Source organism: Lepisma saccharinum, unplaced genomic scaffold (genome assembly GCF_977018435.1).
Source record: "Lepisma saccharinum unplaced genomic scaffold, izLepSacc3.1 HAP1_SCAFFOLD_447, whole genome shotgun sequence".
Taxonomy (NCBI): domain Eukaryota; kingdom Metazoa; phylum Arthropoda; class Insecta; order Zygentoma; family Lepismatidae; genus Lepisma; species Lepisma saccharinum.
This window is the reverse complement of record NW_028143144.1, coordinates 175,145-180,512: the sequence shown is the minus strand read 5'-3', so window position 1 is coordinate 180,512 and position 5,368 is coordinate 175,145.

Here is a 5,368-nt window from a genome sequence, read left to right as displayed (position 1 = left end):
GTGAAAATTATATATAAATAAGGCATAAGCGTATTATCTGCTTTCATGTCAGATTTTCCCGACCTGTGAGCTGTAGTGTTTAGAGGAAAGATGGAAAAAGAGAGCTCTACAAAAACTAACGCTCTTAACAATATTGTACGCCCCGTGAAAATTACATATAAATAAGGCATAAGCGTATTATCTGCTTTCATGTCAGATTTTCCCGACCTGTGAGCTGTAGTGTTTAGGTGACAAGCGACGCGCTCAAATATAATACCGTTGACAATATTGAACGCCCCGTGAAAATTATATATAAATAAGGCATAAGCGTATTATCTGCTTTCATGTCAGATTTTCCCGACCTGTGAGCTGTAGTGTTTAGGCGACAAGCGACCTGCTCAAATATAATACCGTTGACAATATTGAACGCCCCGTGAAAATTACATATAAATAAGGCATAAGCGTATTATCTGCTTTCATGTCAGATTTTCCCGACCTGTGAGCTGTAGTGTTTAGGTGACAAGCGACGCGCTCAAATATAATACCGTTGACAATATTGAACGCCCCGTGAAAATTATATATAAATAAGGCATAAGCGTATTATCTACTTTCATGTCAGATTTTCCCGACCTGTGAGCTGTAGTGTTTAGGTGACAACCGACCTGCTCAAATATAATACCGTTGACAATATTGTACGCCCCGTGAAAATTATATATAAATAAGGTATAAGCGTATTATCTGCTTTCATGTCAGATTTTCCCGACCTGTGAGCTGTAGTGTTTAGGCGACAAGCGACCTGCTCAAATATAATATCGCTGACAATATTGTACGCCCCGTGAAAATTATATATAAATAAGGCATAAGCGTATTATCTACTTTCATGTCAGATTTTCCCAACCTGTGAGCTGTAGTGTTTAGGCGACAAGCGACCTGCTCAAATATGATATCGCTGACAATATTGAACGCCCCGTGAAAATTATATATAAATAAGGCATAAGCGTATTATCTGCTTTCATGTCAGATTTTCCCAACCTGTGAGCTGTAGTGTTTAGGTGACAAGCGACCTGCTCAAATATAATATCGCTGACAATATTGTACGTATATTGTATTGTATAGGAGACTAGAAGCATATAATTTGGCGGAAAAAAAAAACAAAAACAAGTAAGGTTATAGAAAATAGTTAAAAAAAGTGAGCAATTATATTTTGCATTGCACAGCATTAGGTATTAAATAACATACCCCAAAAAATCTCTGCATTATGCGTTCTGTAAAAAATTGCCCTACGTGCCAAATTACTGTGTCAAGTAAACATTTTCAAAAGCACTGTCGTACTTGTGTGCCGGGAAAGCAAATATGTGCGACCAAACTGTGCTCTAAGTGTGGAAAAAAATATTTCTATTGCCGACTTCAAGTTGTTTTTTTTTGACACGTATATATATTATTATTTTTTTAACAGAGGAAGAAAGTCCGTGCTTCGGAAAACGCGTTGATGTACGTAATGATATTTTTCTTCTCCTGCTCAGACTTGTACCAATCTACTGTGTACCGTCTTCTTCCCTGCATCGCCTCGTGCAGTTCGTCCGACCTCTCGTCCAATTTTTCCCCTGCAGCCGAAAGCAGAATGTTGAGATCATCGCACCTCAGGCTGCTGATCTCCCGAAGATGGTCCTTGAGAACCATTTCACAAGGGATGCGAAATTCCGGCGTCGTTTTTGCTATGATTACAAGTTTCCCTACATCCTCACAATCTCCGTTTACTGCGTGTTTAAATATTTTACATAGTAGCTCGGGCGGCAAATCAGTTATACGAGACATGTTGTTATTATTATTATTTTTCATTCTATGTTATTTATATACCCTACCCCAATTTTTGTTTTGTGTTTATGGCAATGGTGGTAGAGTGCCACACACGTAAATTTACCGTTGCGTAGAAACGAATTTTTGTTTCGTCTCCCTCTCTCTTAGCATTATGTGTTCTACCCTGCTCGATAACCTTCGCTATTGTTGCCACATTGTCATTCCATTCCTGGACATACTCGCGCAAACATCATTGAAAACAATTGAATAGCGCTCCAGCTTGCGGTTCCCACCGTTCGGTAGGGACGCTAATGTGGCAATATAGCACGGCGTAGTGCTTGCTTTTTTTTTATGCAGTGCATGTTTATTGGCTAGCTAGTAACTAGTGTTGCCAACTGTAATAATGAAGTACTATTTCTGTCATGGAAGGGGAAAAGGCAGGTAAAGTGGCGGTGAGTTTTGTTGGATTGGAAGCACCATATTTTTATTTTATACTAAGTATTTGACCGGTTTGACGTTGTGTGCGTGTATTGCGTGTGTGTATGTAAAAGTGTGTGTTTGCTAATGAACGTTAAATTCCATAATGCCTCCAGTTCTGTTGAAGTTGAAATCAAAAACCTTGCATAGCCAAGCTCGGGAAATTCTAAGCAACGTGCACGAGTTCATGAAGGAGGAAGCCAGTCATGGTGTTAGCATCCCAATAAAGCATTTTGGCAAGAGAGCAGCAACAAATTGTTCATATTTCATAATTTTGGAATTATTCAAAATAAATAAATTATGTAGCTCCAACATTATTTCAACTCTGGCTCCGGCACGTGTTCTTGTAGAAATTGCATAGAGGAGGCTGTTATTTTTGCTGCTTAATGCGATACATATTGTTTTCTGTGTTAAAATTGCCATGCTTTGATGGGTGATAAGCCTATTGAAAACTGTGATCGAGCGAGATATTTTTTTTGCACTGAATAGTATTGAAATAGCATAAGAAGTCTTATTATTTATTTTATATTTTGATGTTTTAGTTAGGAATATATTGATTTTCAATTTTCCGTTGCTGCGTAATGACCAGGGGGGTCGAAATAGAGCGGCATCTGCCGCCACCTCCCAGGGAGGCAAAATGACTAGCGCCGGCCCTGGTTCATAACAAAAGAAAAAGCCGCGCAGCTTATCGTCTAGTGGCAGTATATGTACTTGTTATTGTTGTGGAAGCCGGCATTTTTTGTAAATGTACAACAAAGGCAACCGACTGTCGCCGATCTCAGAGAGGAAATAATAATACTGCTTCAGGAGGAGTGTTATGGTGCAATTGTAGCGGTTTAACACGTTGGCATGTTATTATCTGCCGTTGCAGTTCCATACCAGTGTATACGGGTTTTGGAAGTGAAAAGTTAGAACGCCACCAGTGCATTAATGCAATGAAAAATAATATATATATTTTTTTATTTATTTTTACTTATGTGTTAGTTCATATTTTGCGAATTTTTAGTCCATATGTATGTAGCTACATACAAAGTCACTTGTTAGTACATATTAATCCTAGTCCTGGTATAATGCATGACGTTTAAAACTCAACGTTAGATAGACCTGAATTCTCTAATTTTATTGTTGTATGTAACAGCTGTGCATCGGCGCACTGCAGCGATTTTTCTCTCTGCTCCATTAGCAACACTGCTTTTTTAGTTGTTTCGCGCATTGCATGGCAGAATTATCTGCGCTGGACTCTACCCAGTGCGGCGACCCGTTCACCCAGCGATGCGTCTCTGCTCACGAACCTTTCGAAAGCTGCGTGCTCTAACTTTCTGTCTGCTTTGTGATGTGCATCCAGATCTGTCTGTGTGGTGTTGTAAGCAATGTTGTGATTTTTGAATGCGGCGTCCAACAAATTCACACCCTTGTCCCCTCTCTCCAATTTTTTCTTGAGTTTGGTACCCGGTCTGCAGTACTGGTAGCCAGGTAAATGCATCTCAAAAGGTAACTTGTTACCTTTTGACAACAGGCACCTGTACGTGTTCTCGAAAAGTTTGGAGCAATCCAAATACCAGTAACTGATGAAACTGTACGATGGTCTGGACATTGCAACGTTCGCCTCGGAAATAAAACCACTCGACGATTGTCGTGAAAATTTAGTCGTTGTGTTCGACGACGCCATCTTGGAAAATCAAAATGAAATTCGCAACTTTTTCACGCAAGGTCGTCACAAAAAAAATGGATTGCTTCTACCTAGCTCAAACGTTTTCCAAAATTCCAAAACAGTTAGTACGCGACAACGCTAATTTCATATGTTTGTTTCGTCAAGATCACACCAACCTCAAGCACGCGTACGATGACTACGTAGGCGGAGACATGAACTACAATCAATTTTCGGAACGCCGCTGCTCTACTTGCTGGAACGGTGACGATTTCGGATTCGCGACGCTTGTTTAGGGGCGAAGGTGCTGGCCGCTGGGGACGAAATCCGCCATTTTCCAAGATGGAGGCCGCGTTTTTGGAAATATCTCAAAATGGCATTTACCTTTTTTTGTTCTCTTGACTTGATCTAGGTCTGTGTAAAATTTCAACTCGATTGCTCGAAATCGAAAAAATGTCTTGGGGGGGCGAGAAGCACTTCTTGGGGGGACGAGAAGGACATTGTCTTTTTCTTTATTCACTTTTTCACACTTTGCGTGGTTCGAACCTTATCAAATTTTAAAATCTGGGAGGAGAGGTACTGAAATACCCGAATCCCAAGTTTTGTCTTCCTCGGTTAACCACAAGTACACTTTAACGGCCTTTTCCAGAAATGGCGGTATGGGAGGGCGAGAAGTACGCATGCTCGCGGATTTAATTAGAAAAGTCACCCTTTCGGCTTTGATTTAGGCTAGCCCTGCATGTTTTCGTGTATGGGAAAGATGTGGCTTCCATCCTAAGAAATTATTTGAGTTTCGCGCCAAAACGGGATTTTCTGTTCAAACTTGAAAAACCGTTAAAATTTAGCATTTTTCATGCATTTCAAATGGAGAATCAAATGTTTCCCGTGACTCGAACCCTACACCAACTGCTTACTTTACCGTCACGTTGTCTTCCAGCCTCCTTCACCTACCACCCTGAGTTAGGCGTTAGCGCGTTTCACCGGCTGGAGCCAGTTTCAACGCTTGTTTAGGGGCGAAGGTGCTGGCCGCTGGGGACGAAATCCGCCATTTTCCAAGATGGAGGCCGCGTTTTTGGAAATATCTCAAAATGGCATTTACCTTTTTTTGTTCTCTTGACTTGATCTAGGTCTGTGTAAAATTTCAACTCGATTGCTCGAAATCGAAAAAATGTCTTGGGGGGCGAGAAGCACTTCTTGGGGGGACGAGAAGGACATTGTCTTTTTCTTTATTCACTTTTTCACACTTTGCGTGGTTCGAACCTCATCAAATTTTACAATCTGGGAGGAGAGGTACTGAAATACCCGAATCCCAAGTTTTGTCTTCCTCGGTTAACCACAAGTACACTTTAACGGCCTTTTCCAGAAATGGCAGTATGGGGGCGAGAAGGACGCATGCTCGCGGATTTAATTAGAAAAGTCACCCTTTCGACTTTGATTTAGGCTAGCCCTGCATGTTTTCGTGTATGG